Source organism: Cervus canadensis, chromosome 22 (genome assembly GCF_019320065.1).
Source record: "Cervus canadensis isolate Bull #8, Minnesota chromosome 22, ASM1932006v1, whole genome shotgun sequence".
Classification (NCBI taxonomy): domain Eukaryota; kingdom Metazoa; phylum Chordata; class Mammalia; order Artiodactyla; family Cervidae; genus Cervus; species Cervus canadensis.
In genome coordinates, this window is record NC_057407.1 from 49215593 (window position 1) to 49239461 (window position 23869).

General features: G+C 41.3%; 1 long non-coding RNA gene and 1 pseudogene across 2 annotated transcripts; both read right to left on the reverse strand.

Moving 5' to 3' along the window:
- Nucleotides 1-688: 688 nt before the first annotated feature.
- LOC122424677 lies at nt 689-6453 on the reverse strand (annotated as a pseudogene).
- On the reverse strand, nt 689-19312 carry LOC122424678. Of its 2 annotated transcripts, none has more exons than XR_006264496.1 (3): nt 19301-19312; nt 3304-3305; nt 689-1042 (listed from the first exon to the last, which is right to left on the reverse strand). It is a non-coding gene; the product is annotated as an uncharacterized LOC122424678 (long non-coding RNA). The 2 variants fall into 2 exon arrangements; XR_006264495.1 differs by lacking the exon at nt 3304-3305 and adding an exon at nt 5429-5431.
- Nucleotides 19313-23869: the final 4557 nt, after the last annotated feature.

The following is a 23869-nucleotide window of genomic DNA, read 5'->3' on the forward strand; positions in this document are numbered from 1 at the left end:
GGGAAGATTGAAGGCAGAAAGAGAAGGGGACGACAGAGGATGAGATGGTTGGATGGCATCACTGACTCAATGGACATGAGTTTGAGTAAACTCTGGGAGTTGGTGATGGACAGGGAGGCCTGGCGTGCTGCAGTCTACAGGGTCGCAAAGAGTCGAACATGACTGAGCTACTAAACTGAACTGAACTGAAGCAAGGTGGTGGCTTTAAAGAATAAGAATATCCTGCCAAAGACAGAGAACAGAAGTCTCAATCATATTCTCAAAGAGTTTACATGCTAATTTTATTTTACACTCAAAATAACTTTTTGTTGTTGTTCAGTCACTAAGTCTAGTCCAACACTTTGCAACCCCATGGACTGCAGCATATCAGGCTTCCCTGTCCCTCACTGTCTCCTGGAGTTTAGTCAAATTTATGTCCATTGAGTCAGTGATGCCATCGAATCATCTCAGCCTCCGTCACTCTCATCTTCTCCTGCCCTCAATCTTTCCCAGCCTCAGGGTCTTTTCCAATGAGTTGGCTCTTTGCATCAGGTGGCCAAAGTATTGGAGCTTGAACATCAGTCCTTCCAATGAATATTCAGAGTTAACTGGTTTGATCTAATTTTATATAGTTATAATTATTATGCTCATTTTATGAGAAAACTTAGACTTATGATGAGAGACTGATTTAAACTCTTTTTTTTTATATATATTTGAAATACAACTTTATTCTGATTCTAAACGAAAAGGAATGGGAATGACAGTAACAAACAAGATTCCACCTCTCAATATTGTCATGTGACTATAGCAGTCTTATATTTGAAACTCAAGGAGGAAAAAACTGTGTTCCAAAACACCTAAATATGCAGGCCCAAAAAATGAAGGTATTTTTTTTTAAACTGCCATATTCACTCCAAAGCCCATCCATCTCCTTCAGCATCCAAAGATTAAGCACATGTTCTGCTTAGCTATATAATAAAGTGGCAAACATGCTGCACCACTGACATCACAGGACAGTTGCCTATAAAACTAGACTTCTGACGCTGGGCCCCAGCTTCACTTTCTCACAGGTCATCATCTTCATCAGGGAGAGCAGTTGTCTGAGCAACCTCTAAATCGTGCTCGTACTGGGCTGCCAAGGCTGGGTCCATGACCACCTCTGGCGGGGCAAGAGCAGGCATGGCGACAAACTCCAAGTTAGGGTCTCCAATCAATTTTCTAGCAAGCCAGAGGAAGGGCTTTTCAAAGTTGTAGTTATTTTTGGCAGAAATGTCATAGTACCGAAGATTCTTCTTTCAGTGGAAGACAATTGACCTTGCCTTAACCTTTCTGTCCTTAATATCCACTTTGTTGCCACACAACACAATTGGGATGTTCTCACACACTCGTACCAGATCTCTATGCCAGTTAGGCACATTCTTGTAAGTAACTCCTGATGTTACGTCAAACATTATAATGGCACACCAAGCTTGTATATCATAGCCATCTCTCAGTCCACCAAACTTCTCCTGACTGGCTGTATCCCATACACTGAACTTAATAGGTCCTCTGTTGGTATGGAATACAAGAGGATGGACCTCCACACCCAAGGTAGCTACATACTTCTTCTCAAATTCACCAGTCAGATGACGCTTCACGAATGTAGTTTTTCCAGTACCATCATCACCAACCAAAACAAGTTTGAACTGAACTTGGGGTTCTCCTTGGGCAGCCATCGTGATGTTACTTCCAGAAGCGTCTCCACGCCCGTCTGACTGAGGGCTGGAAAGATGGCAGAAGCGCAATTCAAAAAAATTTGATTTAAACTCTAAATTCACATTTTCTTCTGTTCCATTGTAATACCTCTCCTACCAGTAAATATGAAACATAATAGCAAGCAAAATCTTGACAAGTTAAAAGAAATTACAAATTAGAGAGTTACTGAAGTCAGTTATTATTTTCTTAAAGCAAATTTCCTATTCTTTAGGAATTGGCGAGAGAAAAGTTTCTTGCTAACTAATTAAGATGTGTCTAGTTGGAGTTTGCAGCTTTAACTAATTTATTTTAAAAGTACTGACTAAAAAAAGGACTGACAATACCTCTCTACTGTGTGTTTGCTACTATCAGAGAATTATTCAGACACTTTTAGAAAGCTATTTTGCATGTCATTTAGCTATTTGCATGGATATTATAGTTGTCCCCTGTGAACTGCTGTTTTACTTTGCTTTCCAATTTCAGTTACCTGTGGTCAACTGTGGTCTGAAAATATTAAATGTAAAACTTCAGAAATGAATAACGCCTAAGTTTTAAACTGCCCACCATTCTGAGTTGCATGATGAAACCTTGTGCCATGTGCCTCCTTCTGACCAGGGATCCCCAACTGACTACACTATCTGCTTCTGACACCCAACCATCAACATTATCACTGCTCCATGAGCCAGGATCATCCAAAGCAGAAGATCCTTCTGACTTCCTGTCAGGAGGTTAATAGTAGCCCAACACTGTGTCAGTTGCCTCACTTCATCTCATCATAGGCATTTTATCATCTTACAAGAAGAAAGGTGGGTAGAGTACAATAAGACATTTTGAAAGAGAGAGACCCAATTCATGTAACTTATATTGCACATATTGTTATGCTTGTTATATCTTATTGTTCGTTATTACTGCTAATCTCTTGATGTGCCTAACATAAATTAAACTTTATCATAGTTAAATATGTATAGAAAAAACAGTATTGCAGCATTTGGGGCTTTCCAGCTGGCACTAGTGGTAAAGAACCTGCCTGTCAATGCAGGAGATGCAAGAGATGTTGGTTCTATCCCTGGGTCAGAAAGATTCCCTGGAAGAGGGCAGGGCAACCCACTCCAGTATTCTTGCCTGGAGAATTCCCATGGACAGAGAAGCCTGGCGGGCTACAGTTTATAAGGTCGCAAAGAGTCAGACACGACTGAAGTGACTTAGCATGCACGCATGCAGGGTTTGATAGCATGTGTGGTTTCAGGCATCTACTGGGGGGCTTGGGATGCAGCCCCTGCAGACAGGGGGGCTACTACTGCATCCAACCAGTCCATGCTAAAGGAGATCAGTCCTGGGTGTTCACTGGAAGGACTGATGTTGAAGCTGAAACTCCAATACTTTGACCACCTGATGTAAGGAGCTGACTCATTTGAAAAGATCCTGATGCTGGGAAAGATTGAGGGCAGGAGAAGAAGGAACGACAGAGGATGAGATGGTTGGATGGCATGACCGACTGAATGGACATGGGTTTGGGTGGACTCCGGGAGTTGGTGATGGACAGGGAGGCCTGGCGTGCTGTGGTTCATGGGGTCGCAAAGAGTCGGACACGACTGAGCGACTGAACTGAACTGAACTGAACTGAACTGCATTCACACTTGAGGAGGTCAGTTGTAGTTTGAGTGAGAAACAAAGTTTAAATCAGGATTGATGAGAAAGAGCAGAGAGACGAGAAAAGGCAAAATTCAGGCAATCAGGGCACAATGAACCTTGTTCGTACTTCTTTGGTTCTGGGCCTTTTTTTTTTTTTTATAAACTGATTCATTGGCAGCTGTCGGAGAGGGCAGTCTGGGCACTATCCTTGAGCAGGCTGATCAGTGGAGTCAACGTAAAGCAATTTCAGTTGTTTGTGGTTGCCCCCTCTGAACTTTGAGCTGAGGAGCATGTGGGGGCAGTCTTCCTCCGAGTGGCGTCACCTGGAGCCCCCACTGGTGCCTCCACCTGGGTTAGGGCTGATCTGCGCCACTCCCTCCTTGAGTGACTCTCAGTACTGTTCTCTCCTCTACCTGCTCCATGATGGGGAGGTCTGAGGAGAGGCTCCTGGAAGCTTCTCCACTTAGAGAAACATGAGGCGAGTGTCAGAAGGCTAATAGGACAGGGAAAAAATGGAGTGGTAGGATACGCCATCATTTTAGAGAGGTGAGGAACGTGAGGGGCCAACAGAAGGCCGCGTGCACCAGTCAGAGGGGCACCAGGGTTTGGTCCTTTGCAGCACCGGGAAGGCAGAGCTAAAGCTGCAAATGCCTCAGGGGTCAGTTCAGAGAGGACTCTGAGGACCTTATCAACATATTGAGATTGTGTCCTGGGGGCAACAAGTGGGCATCAGAGATCTTTAAGCAGGTGTCTGGCATGAGTAGGTTGGTGTTTCGGGATGTCTCCTCTGGCTGGAGGGAGAGCTGGAGTCTGGAACCAGAACCCAGAAGTGGGCCATGCAGGAGATACCAGGTGTGTGTGTGGGGGGGTGTTTCTGTTTGCATCAGGGACTGCCTGGTGATATCTCATATTACTTTCACCTTTAAATATATACAGTTTCGGGTAATTTGAAAAATCATAACCTCAAACTTCAGAAATCAAAGTCTTGTGAGAACTGGGGCTGAATTATTCTCAACTGCCTATTCACTCAAATATCTCAAACTTTGTTTACATTTTAAGTTTGGCATTTGAAAAATTCATTTTGCTGTTTTAAGGCAATTATTCCTAAGCCCCTCAAAAATTTAGCAATGATTTGTCACTTAGAGAACCCGAAGGAACATCCTAAATAAATGTTTCAAAGTTCTTGTGTTTGATACCAAAAGCTGTGTTTCCAAGGATACAAGAAATCCTAGGGTCTCCTTTGCTGCATTCTTCATCCAGAAGCTGTGTTGTGTTTGAAGCAGAGTTAGAAGGTTTCATAAAGCCTTTTTAGCACAAATTCTCTTTTATGTGAATTGCTGCAACATGTTTTAACCGGCCTTCCTATCAGAAGTCCTGCCCCACTTCCATCCAACAATCTCTATGGTTTGAGCAGTCTGATTTTCTATTTGAAATACTTCAAAATATTCCCGTGGACTTCAGGGGAAAGTCTTTATTATTGCCCATGTGGTTTTTAATGACATGAGTGCAATGTACTTCTCTTTTCACATCCTTTACCATAAAAGCCACTTACATTTTATTTTTCTAGCCATACCTATGATACCTCCTAACATCTTACCAAATATTGCATGATGTTTTTGTCTCTAGGCATTTCCAAATATTTCTCCCTCAATCTCAAAAATAAAACCTAAAAGCTATTTTTTCTCTCCTCTCTATGCTCAACCTCACAATCAACCATACACAGAAAACTATTTCTCTGGTAGCTTTTCTTACTACTGTTTAGTGAAAGCCCAAAGAAGTGGGCTGTGTTCTTGAATGATAACACAATGCGAAGACTAGATGTATTCTGTCTGGGGAAAAGCCATATCTGACTGTAGAAACAGGTCCTGGAGGGAGCAAAGAAAAGACATTCCATTTGCAGTACCAGTTATGCGAAACATTCAGAAGACTCTTGCCAAGACACTGTGTACACAATGATGAGATCCCAAGTCAGCCAAGCTGGCAGGTGAGGCAATGATTCCCGCAGGCTCCCAGACCAAGGCCCACAGTTCACTCTAGGGCAAATGAAGCTATGGCTGCTGTTAACACCGAGAACTACATCAACAGACTAGGAAAATGAGAACTTGAGATGCCAATGTATCCTAAATGTGATCTCATTTCCAATAACCTGTGCCCCTGCATCCTGGTTCTTGTATCAAGGAAAAGTGAAAGTGAAAGTCACTCAGCTGTGTCTGACTCTTTGCAACCCCATGGACTATACAGTCCATGGAATTCTCTAGGCAAGAATACTGGAGTGGGTAGCCTTTCCCTTCTCCCAGGGAGCTTCCCAACCCAGGGATCGAACCCAGGTCTCCCTCACTGCAGGTGGATTCTTTACCAGTTGAGCCACAAGGGAAGCCCTTGTATCAATAAATGGTACCTATTTAGTTAGGCTCAGCTTCTTTATTAATGGGATTAATAACACTTCTCAGATTTAGATACCGTGAGGATTAATTTAGGTATTAATATAACATTTGCACAGTCCTTGGCCTAAATTATCACAAAATTTTATGGATCTCTGTTGCTACCACATCTTTACAGGATTTTATATTGCCCCAGCATTCAAGGCAGGTATGTAATGCATGAGTATTAGAAGCACAAAGATCCCCCTCTCTTATTCTTTGCTTACTGTCTTCTGACACAGGTATTAGAAGGCAAGTGGTATCTCAACTAAGAAAACTTTTCTGATCTTCCTGGTGTCATTTACCATTTTCTCCCTAGTGTGGTCACGTAACCCCATAGATAACTTTGTCCGTATGTGCTGAGTGCAATGTAAGACACTTAAAGGCGGTGCCTGTGTCTAATTTTGTTTCTTTATTTTTGTCATATAATACAGTACTAGGCAGACAGTGCTCTGTAAATGTGTCCTGAATACATGAATGATGAATAGATGAATTAGTGAGTTAACAATTAGCTAACAATGCATCTAGTGAAAGGACATGTGTATTCTTAAACAGAAGAGCATTTTATATGCTATCATTAAGGTGGCAGCTGTCCACAGCAGGGTCTTGAGGAATCTCTCTAATGATTTCTTCTGACTCTGTGCTCATAGCCCTGAAACTCCCACAGCCAGGGCCACAGACCACATCTCACCATTCACAGGGTTTGCCCATCCCTGTGCTCATACCAATCATGCTTCCAGAAAACTGAAGGAGAAAGGTTAAAGGATCACAGATTAACAGAGTATCAGAGGGCATTTTCTTTGCCCTGGCCAGTTCTGAAGCTGAGTTTCAGCTAAGGCAGGGTCTTCCACCTAACATTTGTGACCAAGTTCTCAACATATCCCTCAGTGGATTTTGTGACAGACCATCCAGATCTGCCGGCAGGATTAAAGGACTTATTCTCCCAGCTCCTAAGAGTTCTGCCAGCAGACAATATCTCAATTCTACAGAGCAGCCTTTTCCATACTCACACCCCGTTCCCAGGGCAGTTTATATGCCATTAGCGACTGAGGCCAGGACATAATGGTGTGGACACTTCTCTCACCATGGGACACTTAGGAAGGATCACCCCAGACTCAGAAGTCCTTCGGCATCACCTGGGGCCTTTGTTGACACTGCATCACAGTCCAAGTTCTCTCTCTGCCCAACACCTTTCCTCTCATAGGCTATATGGATTCTGGTGTCTAGGATGAGGCTGGGGAAATGGTACAGTGTGAAAATACAGATAAGTCTCTCTAAAAAATTAGCCATCTGCAGGAGCCTCCACAGAAACAGCCTTTATTACAGGGTGATTTTCAGACCGACAGTGTTAAGAAAGAGGAAACAACCCTCTAAGCTGTAATCATCACAAAACAAGCTGTGATTTTGGAAACTGACACATGGAAAGGTGTTATATGTTAGAAACTACTATTGGGAAACTGCTGGCCAGAATGGAATGACAACAAAGAAGAGTCTGGTGGGAGAAAAGCTCTTTAGACACAGTTTGATTCCTGCAGAAAATTGCATGGCTGCCAGGTCCAGCCAGATAAAGCTCATTATCGGCATTTAACTTTTGGATGCTAGTATCTGTCCCCTGGTCTCCTCTGTAGTCAAACCCTGAAGAAAAAGTACCTGTTCAGATCACCAGTCTCACCTTATAGGAGAGATAAATATGAGATATCATAAATATATGGTAACTTTATGACGTTAAAGTAGACTTCAGAATACATATTTTATGTAACAAGTAAATTTTCTCTTTGGACTTCATAAAAAATGTGTGGTCTCCATGCTATGTTTGAAGCATTGAGAAAGCACCGGGTTCATACCAGAAACTTAACAATTACACTGGCAGTAGAATCCCTTCCAAAATCTTTAAGCAGAATGGTTTCAGTAGATTAAAAGTCAAAGGGTTGAAAAAGATATACCAAGCAACACTAATAATAAATAAGCTGCAGTAGGTATATTAATATCAATGTCAGCTTAGAACTTAGAAAGTTAACAGAAATAAGAGGTATATTACATAGTGACAAGAGTCAATTCACCAGAAAGACATAGTATTTTCAAATGCATGTACCCTTATTAAGAGTGCTTCAAAAATTCATGAAGCAGAAGCTGACAGAACTGAAATGCAAAATGGATAGATCAGATCTACAATTTGAGTTGCAGAGTTTTGAAATTTTATTTTCTAAATAATCAATAGTGCAAGTGAGGGAAAAATCAGCAAGAGGTAAAAGGCACACCCTTAACAAACTTGAATTTAATTGAAACTTACAAACCATTGTACCCAACAAGAGCAGACTACATAGTCTTTTTCAGTTCAAATGGAACACTTAACCAGGAGTCATCCTGCATCATGAAACAAATCAAAAATTTTTGAAGAACTGAAATCTTATAAATTTTGTTCTCTAAGTTTACTGTGAATAATGAAATAAATAATAGAAAGTTAACTGAAAAAAAAAATAGAATTTTTTGGAAAGCACACTTTTTGTTTAAGCACACTTCTAAATAATCCAGGGACCAAAGAGGAAGTCTCAAGGAAAATCAGAAAATATTTTGTCAGAACAAAAATAAAAATTAAAAATAGCAAAATTTGCTAAAATAGTACTTTAGAAGAAAGTTTATAGTGTTAAAAGTTAATGTTCAGTTTGCTAGGGCTATTGTAACAAAGTAGCACAAACTGAGTGGGTTAAACAAGAGAAGTTCATTGTCAGTGTTGAGGGCTTTCCTTTTGGATATAGGAAGTCAAGAAGTTCTCAGGATTGGTTCCTCCTGAGGGCTGTGAGGGAGGGATCTGTTCCCGGCTTCACTCCTTGTCTAGTAGATGGGTAATTTTGTGTTCATAACGACGCTCTCCCTGTATGCAGGTATATATCCAAACTTCCCTTCCATCAGGACAGCACCATATTGACTTAGGGATCCCATCCTACTCCAGAATGAGTTCATCCTGCCTCAACTAATTACATCTGCAAAGCCTATTTCCAAATAAGGTCACATTCTGAGGTACCAGGGGTTAGAATTTTAGTATATGAATTTTGGGGGAACACACTTCAACTCATGTCAGCTTGTATTATAAAAGAAGATTTCAAATCAACAACCTAAATTTCTATATGAAGAAACTAAAAAAAGAAAAACAAAAGAGGAAGTAAGGCAATCATATAGATAAGAGCAAAAGTCAATTAAATGAAAAACAGTAACAACAGAGAAAAACAATGAAACCAAACTCTTATTTTGGCAAAGATAAATAAAACTGATATACCTGTAGCCAGACTCACAAAGCAAAAACGAGAATATGCAAATTACCATCATCAGCAATGAGAAAGAATATCACTAGAGACCTCACAATATATTAAAAAGGATAGTAAGAAACGGGTAAAGAATCCGCCTGCAATGCAGGAGACAGAAGATGTGGGTTCGACCCCTGGGTCAGGAATATACCCTGGAGGAGGAGATGGCCACCACTCCAGAATTCTCACCTGAATAATCCCATGGACAGAGGAGCCTGGCGGGCTACAGTCCATGGGATCTCAAAAGAGTTGGATATGACTGAGTAACTAAGCACAAGAAAATATTATGACTAATTCTAAGCACATAAATCCAACAATTAAACAAAACGGAGTAATTCTTTGAAAGTCATGAACTACCCAAACTCACTAAGGATAAATAGATAACCTGAACATAACTGTACCTACTGGAAAAACTGAACTCATAGTACCAAAAAAAAAAAAAAACAACCCTAAAAGGAAAACTCCAGGCTCAGATGGCTTCATTAGCATAGAAGAAAAGGCAAAGTCTACAAGACTGGCAAGAAAGGTCCACTAGGGTAGGAGACCCATTTTGTTAATTGGTCCCCCCACCCATGGTTATTCAATCAGGATCTGCCCTATTGGAGCTTCAGGATCTGCCCTATTGGAGCTGCAGGCTCCAATGATGACTGACCCCTGGTGTGCTAAAGGGTTCTCTGCTTACCCAGAGAATCAAGTCTCCCTTTCTAGACCATTCTCCAGGCGTGAGGACCTTGGAATTCCTTTTTCAAGTGATCCTGAACTTGCTACCAAGGCCGATATGGGTGTCATTCTGATTATACCCTTATGTTCAAGAGCTGTTGTCAGAAAGTATAGACTGAACTTGGACAAGCTCAGAAGATCCCACACAGTGGCAGGAGAACACTGTGGGGCAATGGGAGGCAGGGGTGACCGGAGGGGAAGGTGGGCTCCAGGTGGGGCCAGAGGCTGGGGCAGGATTCTCTCCCTGCATTGCCGTGTTCTAGCAGGGAGTTTCAGAATTCTAAATTCGAATGTGAATATCATAAAGGTATATTTGCAGGGAGGATGATAAAACACACATATTCAGGCATTTGTTAACTTGATGTCTAACCATTTACTATCTAGACATATCCCATCTGTACTCTTACTCTGAGCCCCTGAGTGTTAGCATTGGGTGGAGTGGGGGGACTCTATTTACATTTGTTTAAATTACGAGCACCTAGAATAATGACTGGCCCAGGTTGGGCAGTCAATGATAATTTTATATTAATGAATGTGTAGATGAACGAATGAGTTTAATCCTCACAACATTCCTGGAAAGATCTAGCTAAGAAGAAAGTGATGGTGCTCCGTCCTTGACACGATAATGGATAGATGATAACTTGAGAAGAAAATCTTTTAGGAGATTAGACATAAGCAGATGCTGATATCTGCTCTGATGACCTGGGAGCACATCTCTGATGAGTGTCCTGATCCCCAGTGGGCTGTCACATCCTCTGTTTCAAAAGCACTCATCTTACTCATCTTGTTGGAACTCATTAAATCTCTGCCCAACCATGAGATGATGTGGCAGTGACTCAGATGGCTTCCCTGTCCCCTAAGACCACTCATAATCTGTCATATTTGTCTAGGAGGGCTTGTTTCTCAGAAGAAACTTTGGTTCAAGAAAGATATCTGAACTTTTAAGAATCTCAGCTTTGAAATAACTGATGGTACTGAGAATATAGTGTGGGAAACTATAGTAGCACAACATGTTTGCCCCCTACTGATACTCTATTTACTCAACTTGAATTGAACTGAAATAGAATATTAAAAAATTTCCAAGGTAGTTATGTTCCTGTAACACAAAGTCATGGCTATTACTCAACTTCACAATGAATTACTTTCAGCCATTCTTTTTATCAGGGGCAAATACAGCAAACAAGCAATTTAATTTTTAAAAGAACACTGCAGCAATTAAACTTTTCCTAACAAATACCACATGAGTAAAACAGACGGACAGAAAGTAATCTATTAACTGTTTGCCATTCAAATGGCTCATTGAGCCTCCAGTAATCATATGCTATAAATAGGATGTTTATATCACATGCAAATTTAGTGCCTAGAAAAGCATCGATGGTAAACCTTCACACAGCTCATTGGCTTAGAGTCTTTAATGATTGAGCCACAAGGGGGCAATTACTTCACCAATACCCCATTTATCTTGTCTGCAAATCCCTCTTTGGTTCTATTAATCTATTATTAAATAAATGGCAATACCCACAATTTCTTTTAAAATACAACTAATCTTTAAATAGAGAAGAATAAGATAAAATATATTTCTAAATGAATAAATTTATTTGATTGTTTTCATTGCTTCTGAGTTGTCAATCTGTCTCTAACATAAGCAGACACAAGATATTGAATCTTGACAAAAGTACTTAACACACATATTTACTCCAATGCACACAGCACAGAGATTTAAAATTATTAATATTGATTATTTGACTAGTAAAGGACTTTTGCCTGAATTAGACATGTTTACAAAGGAAAACTGAAAAACTTATTTGAATTTTAAGTCCATTACTGTGACCATTCTACCATCAGCATGGAGATATGAGGAACACAATTCACATGATGTCAAATATTGTGGTAAACTAGTATACTTGGACTAAAGGTCACTGGAAAAAAGAAAGAAAAATTCTTACAAATTGACTTTTCATATTTAAATGTGATCAGGAGCATAAGGAATGAATGAGTTAACAATGTTCATAAGGTGACTGCCATCCAGAGCTTGGTCTTTAGCCACCGTGTGCTTTCTGTGTGTGGCATTACTGCCATAGTGCTTACCCTTAACAGACGTGAGACACATCTCTGATTTCTTCCTCCTAATGTTAATCCCTTCTGTGTGCTTCCTTATCTTTAAGTATGTCTCCTGCATTTAAAGTTTATGTTATTATCATTTTTATCTCTGATATTTCTTCCTCTCCACAGTCTTTCTATTATTACATCTACTTGGAAAATAACAGAAATAATAAAACATTTTTCATCATTAATTAATTCTTTGTTTTTTCCAGCTCTAAGTGTGGTCTTTTTTTCGTCTACATTGTTTTCTCTGTTTTTTGAATTTTATTTCTGTCCATACTAAATGTCTTCCTAAATACTTTGCCATCTTTGGTTCTTAGCAACATACATTAAACTATTTGGAAACTCACCTTGTGTTTTCCAGGGGATGATGGTGATGGTGGAGCAGGAGCACTTATCATCATATGCACTTCCTTATAAACTGACCAGGCGGAGGCTGGGCCACTGACATGTGGGACCTCTGAAAGTCAATGGCGATAGGTCTTGGAGATTTTTTTATCTTGAGCAGGCTTGTTACCCTAGAGAGGAATACCAGTATGTTATATAAAGCTGATTTACAGGTTTGGGAGTTGAACAGGGATAGGGAGCTGGGGGCTCCCTTTTTAACAGGCAAATTGCTGCTTAGTCTCTCGCTTTCAGCCCCAGATTATCACTCCTAACCTTGTTCATGCCTCACATTCTGAAGGCACGGTCTTTTTAAACTTAAGATCTTGACAGAGTCAACATCCAGTCTTCCATGGAGAGGGAAAGGCAAGTCACCCAGCTTTGTAGGAAAGATGGGAAGATCCACATTTCTCACTGTTTCTTAATCAAGCTTTCAACTAAGTTCACTGTTTTTACTGACATCTGGCTCCCCCAACTTCAGAAGTACCTGATGCAACAAGATTGTCTGCATTTGGAGATAGGATGTGGTTGTGGCAGGAATGAGTTTGCTTCTTTTGGTCTTCATACCCTAGCCATCACCTCAGCGCCATCACCACCAGCTCAAGCTGTATTTAGCCGTCCCTGTTCCATCAATTAAGGTGCTTGTTATTTATCCTCCATTTTCTCTGTCCCTCTCCCCTTTCCCTTACTTTGTGATTTTCTTTTATTCTGATAGGTTATAAAACCATCAAAAAGAATGACAGCAATACTTGGTGATGTGCCACTTCCTAAATATCTTCCACTGAAGGCAGTGGCCAGGAGTCAGAAAAAACGAAAACCAGGAAGGTGTCTTAGTGTGTTCAGGCTGCTATTACAAGTACCAGAAACTGAGTGGCTTCTAAACAACGGAACGTTCTCACAGTTCTGGAGGTTAGATGCCCAGGATCAGGGAGTCAGCATGCTCAGGTTCTGGTGAAGGCCCTCTTCTGGCTGCCAGTTTCTTGTTGTGTCCTCACTGGGCAGAAGGGTCTTGGGAGCCCTGTGGGGTCTTTTTCATGAAGACGCTAATGCCATTCAGGAGGGCTCCACCCTCACTACCTAAGCACCTCCCAAAGGTCCTGCCTCCTAATACCATCATTCAGCCTTTGGAATTTTAACAGATAAAAATTTGGGACACATAAATATTCAGGCCTAAGCAGAAGGGTAGTGGATTGTATGGTCTGATGGCATGTGCATTGAAAGATATTTTTCTGTGGGTCTTGGAGAAAAGTAAAGAGAGAGCACTAAGCATCAAGGATGCCATTGAGCCTTCCCCAAGAGCCTGTGGTACTCAGGTTGTGAGAGAGAAAAGTAGGTGCCATTCAAAGGGGTCCCAAATAAACAATCTCCATGGAGCAGGTCAGGGTGCCAGTGAATCTGAGAGACTAAGGAGATCTTAAAGAACAGGTTTGAGAAGATAAGGACTTTTGTTGATGTCAGATAGACTATTCCAGAAAGCATGATAGAAAGGTTTGGGAACTTGGTAAAGAGTGGAAATTTGTTGGAACTTGCTTGATAGTCCAGTGGCTTAGACTCTACGCTTCCAATGCAGGGGGCCCACGTTCAGGGAACTAGACCCTACATGCCAGAACTAAGAGTTCTCATGCTACAGTTAAAAGATCCCACAGGCTGCAACTGAGATCCAGTCCAGCCAACTAACTAATTAACTAAATAAAAATATTTTTTTAAAAAGAGTTGGAATTTGTTAGGTTACGGACATACAGAGCCCTATGAGGAAATGTCCCAGTGTTAAAGGATGACCTGGTGGTTGAAAGGTGATGGGTATTTAAGGATGAAAGGATTTGTCCTGGTGGCAAAGGGAAAGGTAAATAACTAGTTCTAACTGCAGCATTTGACTCAGGCCCGGTCTCTTGTGTTGCTGAAGTTGGTGGGACAGGTGATGTGGCTACAAGGACTGAGCCATGAACAGCAGGCTCTGGCTGGGGTGGGGAAGCCCAATGTGTTCAGGTGCACACTGGGCTCCAGGGGCCTCCTTTTATGCCCTGAAGTAAGTGCTGTGGTTTCCCCAAGCTCACTGCAAACTCTGGGGCCTTCATCCACTCAACTGTGACCTGGATCTGCCACTGATGATATTCACAACCGCAGAGAGCAGGCCTGGGCCTCATTTCCTTCATCCACAAAAGGAGGACATTGGCCTACTTGCATGCTTCTCAAACTTATCCACCATACATCTCCTAGAGAAGCCTGTGGAGGTGGCCTGAATAAACTTAGCACTGATGACATTTTAGATATTCAATGTGAAGTTTAAATGGGAAATAATCTTAGCCCATGCAGTATAATCATTTCCTGACATTTTAATTGGGTTTTATCTTTTCTGCCATTGAGAGCCATTAGGCCAATGCAGAGCTCTGTGTACTGTGTTTCCTGTATTTTCCCTCTTCTGTTTCAGGGAAGTTGCCAGATCCTTAACATTCCTACCTCACGGCTTTTTGTCAGAGTATAACAGAGACACTGATGAATGTTAACCATCCCACCTACCTATGAAAGTCTGAACTCCCAGAGCAGTCCCTCATAGGTGTGGGTTTGGATAATATAAAGCAAAAGAGACATGAGAGACGGGGTATTTCCCTCCAGTCTGGGAGGACTGGGTTTGGGGCCTGTGCATAGTACAGCTTTGGGGCCCCAGGCTGGAGCCCAATAGAGTGCGTGGTGCCCATCAAAGGCTTTACCCGAGGTCTGTGGGCTCCAGTATCAAGGAGATTCATTCCCATGTCTGAGTTTAGCTCTGTGTCAACATGTTTGATGGTTTTGAGAGACTCCAGATCCCAAGACAAAACAGTCCTTATCCCATTTGGGAGACTTTGTAGAGGGCTCCAAGATTTTCTTTTTAAACAAACAGAAGTTTAATAACATATATAACTCCTATATACATGGGAGATACTTGAGTAACTCTCTTGGATTCCTGTATGATCCCAGAGGCATCAGTTGTTGCTCAAATCCACTTTAGTGCCAGCCATGCAGGAAATTTGGAGTCATATTTAGATCCAAGACTTTGGTAAACTCTCTAGGCCTCCTTTGCCCCCTTGGAGAAGTGAGAAGGTGGGTCTACCTGATCTTCATGGTCACATCCAGCTTTAAAATGAAATGTGATGCTTTTTAAACATCCTACTCTGATCCCTGGAGAAGGAAATGGCAACCAACTCCAGTGTTCTTGCCTGGAAAATCCCATGGACAGTGGAGCCCGGTAGACTACAGTCCAGGGGGTCGCAAAGAGTCAGACATGATTGACTGACTGAGCACTCTGAACCTACCCTGAAAATTCCCCCCTAAGCCCTCTCCCTGCCACCCGCTAAACCAAGGCCACACTCTGATTAGTACCAGCGGTTCCCCTAAACCAAGGCCACTCTGATGAGCACCAGCAGTTTCACTAAGCCACTGCCCTCCAAGGAAGCAAAGTATGTTTCTTTGCCAGCCTTTTTTCATGTTCCTGTGTACTGGAGTGCTAGAGGGTTCATTCTGAGCATTAAAATTAGGAAATGTTGAGTAATCTCTTTGTTTTTCCTCCTAGGTAAGCCAACTTCAAAAGCAACAAATACAGCATGAAACACAATGTAAAGAACAAACATTATTTAAGCCTATGGAGCTCAGCAGCATTTTGAAATATCAGAAGAAAAACTAAGACTTTCACAAAATGCAAGAAATCAAAATTAATAAGTTTTAGTAAACAATAAATTAAAATCTTTTTTTTTTCTCAAGCAAAATACCTTAATAGAAATTCAATCTTTGGTGTACTTCAAAATAAATAGTTGTCCAATCCTTAAGAGTAACTGCAGACTTCCTTGGTGGCTCAGTGGTTAGAATCCGCCTGCCAATGCAGGGCACACAGGTCCGATCCCTGGTCCTGGAAGATTTCACGTGCCACAGAGCAACTAAGCCCGTGAACCACAGCTACTGAAGCCCATGTGCCTAGAGCCCACGCTCTGCAACAAGAAATGCCAATGCAAAAAGAAGCTCAAGTACCACAACTAGAGAGTAACTGCAACTAGAGAAAGTCCGCCACGCAACAAGGAAGATCCGGCACAGCCAAACAAATAAATTAATTAAAAAAAATAAACAGAGTAACTGCATCTATACCTTTGAAGAGAGTAAAGGGCGAGTGTGGGTGACACGACCTTCATCCTTCCCCAGCTCCCTCTCTGCTGCCTTTCCCTTGTAAACCAGAGATCCAGCAGTCACTGACCCAAAGCAAGTAAGCGAACTCTTCATGTATCCTTAAGCCAGCGGAAGCTCCTAAAAACATGAGTTTCCTCTATTAACACTAGTATGTGGTAAAGCTGGGACTTGAGCCCCATGTTGACATTAACACTGTAAACATCATACTATTATGAAAGGGTAAGCAATAGATCTAGTCAAGATTACATAGATTATAGATTAATGGATTAATGGTTAAGGTTTTGGATTCAGAGACCTGGATTCATATTTCAACTTTGTTATATATTAAAAGAGGTTTCTTAGTATCATGTAGCTTTCATGATTACATAGATCTTGCTTGTCACCAAACCACATAGCTGGATCCAATTTATCTAGGCCAAGTTCTAAAGCTTTACACTAGTACTTCAGTGTGTGAGGAACTTGTAAAATGCAGATCCTCGTGAAGTAGGTCTGGGGAGGGGCTTGCGTTCCTGAATTTCTGACTAGGCCTCAGGTGACATAGTTGCTGTTGGTCCATGCACCACACTTTGAGTAGCAAGTCTTCCCACTGTACCACCACCTAGAAAGTAACACACATCTGTAGAAACTTTTCAAATGCATGCTGAAAAGAAAATGCTTTCCCATATAATTTCAATAGAAACATCCATTTACTCCTTATAATTTGCAAAATAAACAATTCTATGCTAAGTAAAAGCCTAAATATTATGGGGGTTTTAAGGCAGAAAAGATTACATCCCAGGTACTAGACAGCATAACAAATGAGAGGCACACTGCATATGCGTGGATAGATGAGAAGACATGGGTAGGTAAAAATGAAGAGGCCATCACAGCAGCTGATAAAATAACAACAAGCATCTGTATGGTACTGCTTGCCAGACTTTTGTTCTAAATCTATACATATTAACTAATCTTACTCTGAAATTCATTCTATAAGCGAAATACTTTTATTACCTAATTTTATGGATATAATTGGCATAACTGGGGCACAGAGAGGTTAAGTGATTATACTTTCCCAAGGTCACAGAGCTAGTAAATACAGGAGCTGGAATTTGAAAGTAAGCAGGCAGGGTTCAGAGTGTGGGTTCTCAACTGCTCCACTGTACTATTTCATTGGATGGAAACATGGGATGCTCGTGAGGAACAGAATAACTCACCTAGGAGAACATGAAGGGTGCATAAACTACAGAGAATGGGTGGGAAAAGAGCCACAGAGCAGTCAGACGTTAGTGGAAAAAAGCTAAGAAATTTGGACTGAATTCAGTAGGTTAAAAAGTCATTAATGCTGAGCTCTGACACTGGCCCATTTATAAATTCCATCAGAACCTCCCTAAAAGGTGATAACAAATACGATTTTAAAATGAAATAGTAAAATAGCACATTGGCAGTCAGAATTTTAATATACTGGTCAACAGAGACATTGATTTCAACAAACTCATGTTCAATTCCCTACTCTTCCATTTAGTGATTGTCAACTATTAAACAGATGGAACATTGATGCTGCTATTAAACAGCATGAACATTTGTATCTTTTTTATGCTCTAATGACTATTACAACCACAAACACATGCACACAGATTCCCATGTGTGGTGGATGAGGCATGAGATACAGTATTGCCCATCACTCTGAAGAAAATGCCAAAGCCGGAATTCCTAGTGACACTAAGTGGTCCCCAGCCTGACACACAGGAAGCTGAGGAAACGACGTTTAGTATGATTGTTGGATGGCTCTTTGAACAAAGAGTGGCTAATAGCTGGGGCTGCTGCTATTGTTAATGCGAGTATTCTTGTAGCCGAAAGAAAAATGGGACTGCTCGTCTCATTCTGTCCCTTGTCTTTGTGTCACTGACTTTAAAAGAAATCAGAGCAGAGGTTTTATCTCCGGCATTCTCCCCTGAGATCTCTTCCTTGTCATCTCAACTGACATCTGGCTCTTTTGACCTTTCCATTAAGAAGCCTGAGGGAGGACTTGAGTCAAGCAAAACAGTTTAGAGACTCTGGGTCTATACTGACTCAGAGACGCTTCCTTCCTTCTTATTTCACACCTGGTGCCCCCCAGGATGCCCTTAAGGTGGGAGGGGGAGTACAAAGAATACACAGGACAAGGAGGAAACCCACCCCCTCCCAAGCACTGCAACTGCCCTCACTCTAGACTGCCAGCTGGCATACTCAATTCTTTCCTGTATCCTCTGAATGGCATCGAACACTATCCAGATATAAACTTGAACGTGCTTCAGCTGTGATATGTCTCTTCCTGACTGTGATCTCAGACCATCCTGGGTAAATGCCACATCCCCCTTGACGAGGCTTCAGGACTCCAACACTGAAACCATTTTGGGGTTAGACTTCGATGATTTCTACCTCCTCCATCATTATACAGTGAGTAACTTTATAATACTACTACTGGGTTGAATCTTTCTAATTTCAGGCAGTGTGTTAATAGCTTTAAAGCCATTCAAGTCAAGCCATTTAAAGCTATTCAAGTCTCAGAATAAAGTAACTATTATTATTTCTATGTTACAGATGAGAAAACTTAAGCACTGTGTTAAATAAGTAAGGTTGTTTACTACTATTATAATGATTAAACAATGATTTTATAGCACTGTGATGCCATCTGGTCAAATACACTAAGAAATTACATTTCAATGTGCAAGGTATATCAATGAATAGATAATGCTTTTTAAAAGTTCTAAAGGAAATATACACAGGATAGCATGATTATAGCAGGGGAGAGGATCTGATTCAATCAGTGGGTTTGCAGTGGGGGGAAGAGTGGGAGTTGCTGCTCCCTTAGGAGTGTTTGGAAAAGTTCGGGAGCAGTTTGGTTGTCATCCTAACTCGGGAGAGCACTGGCACTTAGTCTGTAGGGCCAAGGATGCTACATCCTGTAGTATTTGGGCAATATTTCACAACAGAAATTCTCTTATCCAAAACACCATATTGTTTAATTATACAGTGCAAAATTAAAATGTGGGGCCTCCTGTTCAAAAGTTATTAAAAATTTCAAGATGGCAATGGCAGAACGTTAAACCAAGCACAGAGCTTTTTTCTAAGCATGGGATGTCTGTACAGGTCACAGGTTCACGTAGCTGGCCATAGCTCTGACCCAGAGAATGCACTGAAAGTGACAGTGTTCTTCTAGGTCTAGCTGCATTGAGACCCAGCAGCTTGCATCGATTATATAATGGACTTTTATAAGAAATTATCAGATGTACTAACTATATATAAAAACATTTTATGAAATGCTGTGTATACTTAAATTCAACTATCATTTTACTTAATTGCACTTAAACCTATAAATCAAAAGAGTGGGAACTTCTGGTTCAAGATGGCAGAGTAAAGATGCATGCTCATCTCCTCCTGCAAGAGCACCAAAATTGCAACTAGCTGTTGAACAACCATTGACAGGAGGATGCTGGAGCCCTCCAAAAAAAATATACCCCATATCCAAAGACAAAGAAGAAACTGCAGCAAGACAGTAGGGGGGCGTAATCATGATAAATTCAAATCCCATACCTACCAGGCGGGTGACCCGAAGACTGGAGAACAGTAATAACAAAGAAGTTCTCACACTATTGTGAAGGTTCTGAACCCCACGTCAGGCTTCCTAGCCTGGAGATCCAACAAAGGAACTGGGAATCCCCAGGGAATCTGGCCTTGCGGGCCAGTGGGATTTGATTATAGGACTTTCAGAGGACTGAGAGAAACAGAGACTCCAGTCTTGGAGGACAAAAACAAAAATTTTGGGTACACCAATACCCAGGGGAGAGGACCAGTGACCCCACAGGAGACAGAAACAAAACTACCTGCTAGTCTTGGAGGGCCTCCTGTGAAGGCATGGGTCGCCAGCGGCTCATCAAAGGGACGAGGGCACTGGAAAGACCCCCTTGGAGTAAACCTTGGAGTTCCCCATTAACCCTACCATAGAGTCCTAGGTAGGGCTCCTTATTGCCAAATTCAGACTTAAATTGAAGAAAGTGGGCAAAACCACTAGACCATTCAGGTATGACCTAAATCAAATCCTTTACAATTATACAGTGGAAGTCACACATAGATTAAAGGGATTAGATCTGATAGACAGAATGCCTGAAGAATTATGGATGGAGGTTCCTGACATTGTATAGGAGGCAGTGATCAAGACCATCCCCAAGAAAAAAAATGGAAAAAGGCAAAATGGTTGTCCGAGGAGGCCTTACAAATAGCTGAGAAAAGAAAAGATGAGAAAGGCAAGGGAGAAGAGGAAAGATATACCCATTTGAATGAAGAGTTCCAAAGAATCAAAAGGAGAGATAAGAAAGCCTTCCACAGTGATCAATGCAAAGAAATAGAGGAAAACAATAGAATAGGAAAGACTAGAGATCTCTTCAAGAAAATTAAGAGATACCAAGGGAACATTTCATGCAAAGATGGGCACAATAAAGGACAGAAATGGTATGGACCTAACAGAAGCAGAAGATATTAAGAAGAGGTGTCAAGAACATAAAGAAGAACTGTACAAAAAAGGTCTTCATGACCCAGATAACCATGATGGTGTGATTATTCACCTAGAGCCAGACATCCTGGAATGTGAAGTCAAGTGGGCCTTAGAAAGCATCACTACGAACAAAGCTAGTGGAGGTGATGGAATTCCACTTGAGCTATTTTAAATCCTAAAAGATGATGCTGTGAAAGTGCTGCACTCAATATGCCAGCAAATTTGGAAAACTCAGCAATGGCCACAGGACTCGAAAAGGTCAGTTTTCATTCCAATCCTGAAGAAAGGCAATGCCAAAGAATGCTCAAACTACCGCACAATTGTACTCATCCCCCACACTAGTAAAGTAATGCTCAAAATTCTCCAAGCCAGGCTTCAACAGTATGTGAACTGTGAACTTCCAGATGTTCAAGCTGGTTTTAGAAAAGGCAGAGGAACCAGAGATCAAATTGCCAACATTTGCTGGATCATCGAAAAAGCAAGAGAGTTCCAGAAAAACATCTTATTTCTGCTTTATTGACTACGCCAAAGCCTTTCACTGTGTCAATCACAACAAACTGTGGAAAATTCTTCAAGAAATGGGAATACCAGACCACCTGACCTGCCTCTTGAGAAATCTGTATGCAGGTCAGGAAGCAACAGTTAGAACTGGACATGGAACAACAGACTGGTTCCAAATTGGGAAAGGAGTACGTCAAGGCTGTATATTGTCACCCTGCTTATTTAGCTTATATGCAGAGTACGTCATGGGAAATGCTGGGATGGATGAAGCAAAGCTGGAATCAAGATTGCTGGGAGAAATATCAATAACCTCAGATATGCCTATGACACCACCCTTATGGTAGAAAGTGAAGAGGAACTAAAGAGACTCTTGATGAAAGTGAAGGAGGAGAGTGAAAAAATTGGCTTACAGCTCAACATTCAGAAAACTAAGATCATGGCATCTGGTCCCATCACTTCATGGCAAGTAGATGGGGAGACAGTGGAAACAGTGAGAGACTTTATTTTTTGGGGCTCCAAAATCACTGCAGATGGTGATTGCAGCCATGAAATCAAAAGACACTTACTCCTTGGAAGAAAAGTTATGACTAACCTAGACAGCATATTAAAAAACAAAGACATTACTTTGCCAACAAAGATCCATCTAGTCAAAGCTATGGTTTTTCCAGTAGTCATGTATGGATGTGAGAGTTGTATATAAACAAAGCTGAGCACCAAAGAATTCATGCTTTTGAACTGTGGTGTTGGCGAAGACTCTTGAGAGTCTCTTGGAATGCAAGGAGATCCAACCAGTACATCCTAAAGGAAATCAGTCCTGAATATTCATTGGAAGGACTGATGTTGAAGCTGAAACTCCAATACTTTGGCCACCTGATGCAAAGAACTGACTCATTGGAAAAGCCCCTAATGCTGGTAAAGATTGAAGGCTGAAGGCTAAGGGAACGAGAGAGGATGAGATGGTTGGATGGCATCACTGACTCAATAGATATGAGTTTGAGAAAGCTCCAGGAGTTGCTGATGGACAGGGAAGCCTGGAGTGCTGCAGTCCATGGGGTCTGAAAGAGTCAGACACAACTTAGTGAGTGACTGAACTGAACTGAGAGCCCTAGACCCAGGGTTGGTTCGCCTCAGGCCAAACAACTACCAAGGAGGGAGTTCAATCCCACCCATCAGCAGATAATTGGATTAAAGCTTTACAGAGCAAGGCCCTGCCCACCAGAACAAGACCCAGTTTTTCCCATGGCCAGTCCCTCCCATCAGGAAGCTCACATAAGCCTCTTAGTCTCATCCATCAGTGGGCAGACAGAAGAAGCACAAAGAAGCACAGTCTCACAGCGGTTCAAACAAAAACCATATTACACAAAGTTAACCACGGTGAAAAACCAGAAAGTAATGTCCCAGATGAAGGGACAAGATAAAATCTCAGAAAAACAACTAAATGAAGTTGAGGTGGGCTATGTTGCAGAAGAAGAATTCAGGATAATGCTAGTGAAGCTGATCCAGGATCTCGGGAAAAGAAAGGAGACAAAGATTGAGAAGATGCAAGAAATGTTTACCAAAGACTTAGAAGAACTAAAAAACAAACAGACAGAGATGAATAATACACTAGAAGGAATCAGTAGCAGAATAACTGAGGCAGAAGAATGAATAAATGACGTGGAGGACAGAATGGTGGAAATCCCTGCTGCAGAACAGAATATAGCAAAAAGAATGAAAAGAAATGAAGACAGCCGAAGAGACCTTTGGGACAACATTAAATGCACCAACATTCATATTATAGTGGTCCCAGAAGGAGAAGAGAGAGAGAAAGGACCTGTGAAAATATTTCAAGAGATAATAGCTGAAAACTTCCTGAACATGGGAAAGGAAATAGTCAACCAAGCCCAGGAAGCAGAGAAAATCCAGGGAACGATAAACCCAAGGAGGAACACACTGAGACATACAGTAATCAAACTGACAAAAATTAAAGTCAGAGATAAAATATTAAAGGCAACAGGGAAAAATAACACTAATAGCATACAAGGGAACTCCCATCAGGCTAACAACTGATTTCTTAACACAAACTCTGCAAGCCAGAAGGGAATGGCATGATATATTTAAAGTGATGAAAGGGAAGAACCTACAACGAAGAATATTCTATCCAGCAAGACTCTCCTTCAGATTTGATGGAGAAATCAAAAGCTTTCCAGACAAGCAAAAGTTAAGACATTTCAGCACCACCAAGCTAGCTTTACAACAAATGCTAAAGGAACTTCTCTAGGCTGAAACATAAGATAAGGAAAACACCTACAGAAAATAAACCCCCCAAAATTAAGAAAATGGCAATAGGATCATACATATCAATAATCACCTTCAATGTAAATGGATTAAATGCACCAACCAAAAGACATAGACTGGCTGGGTGGATGAGAACATGTGCATGTATGTCCTTT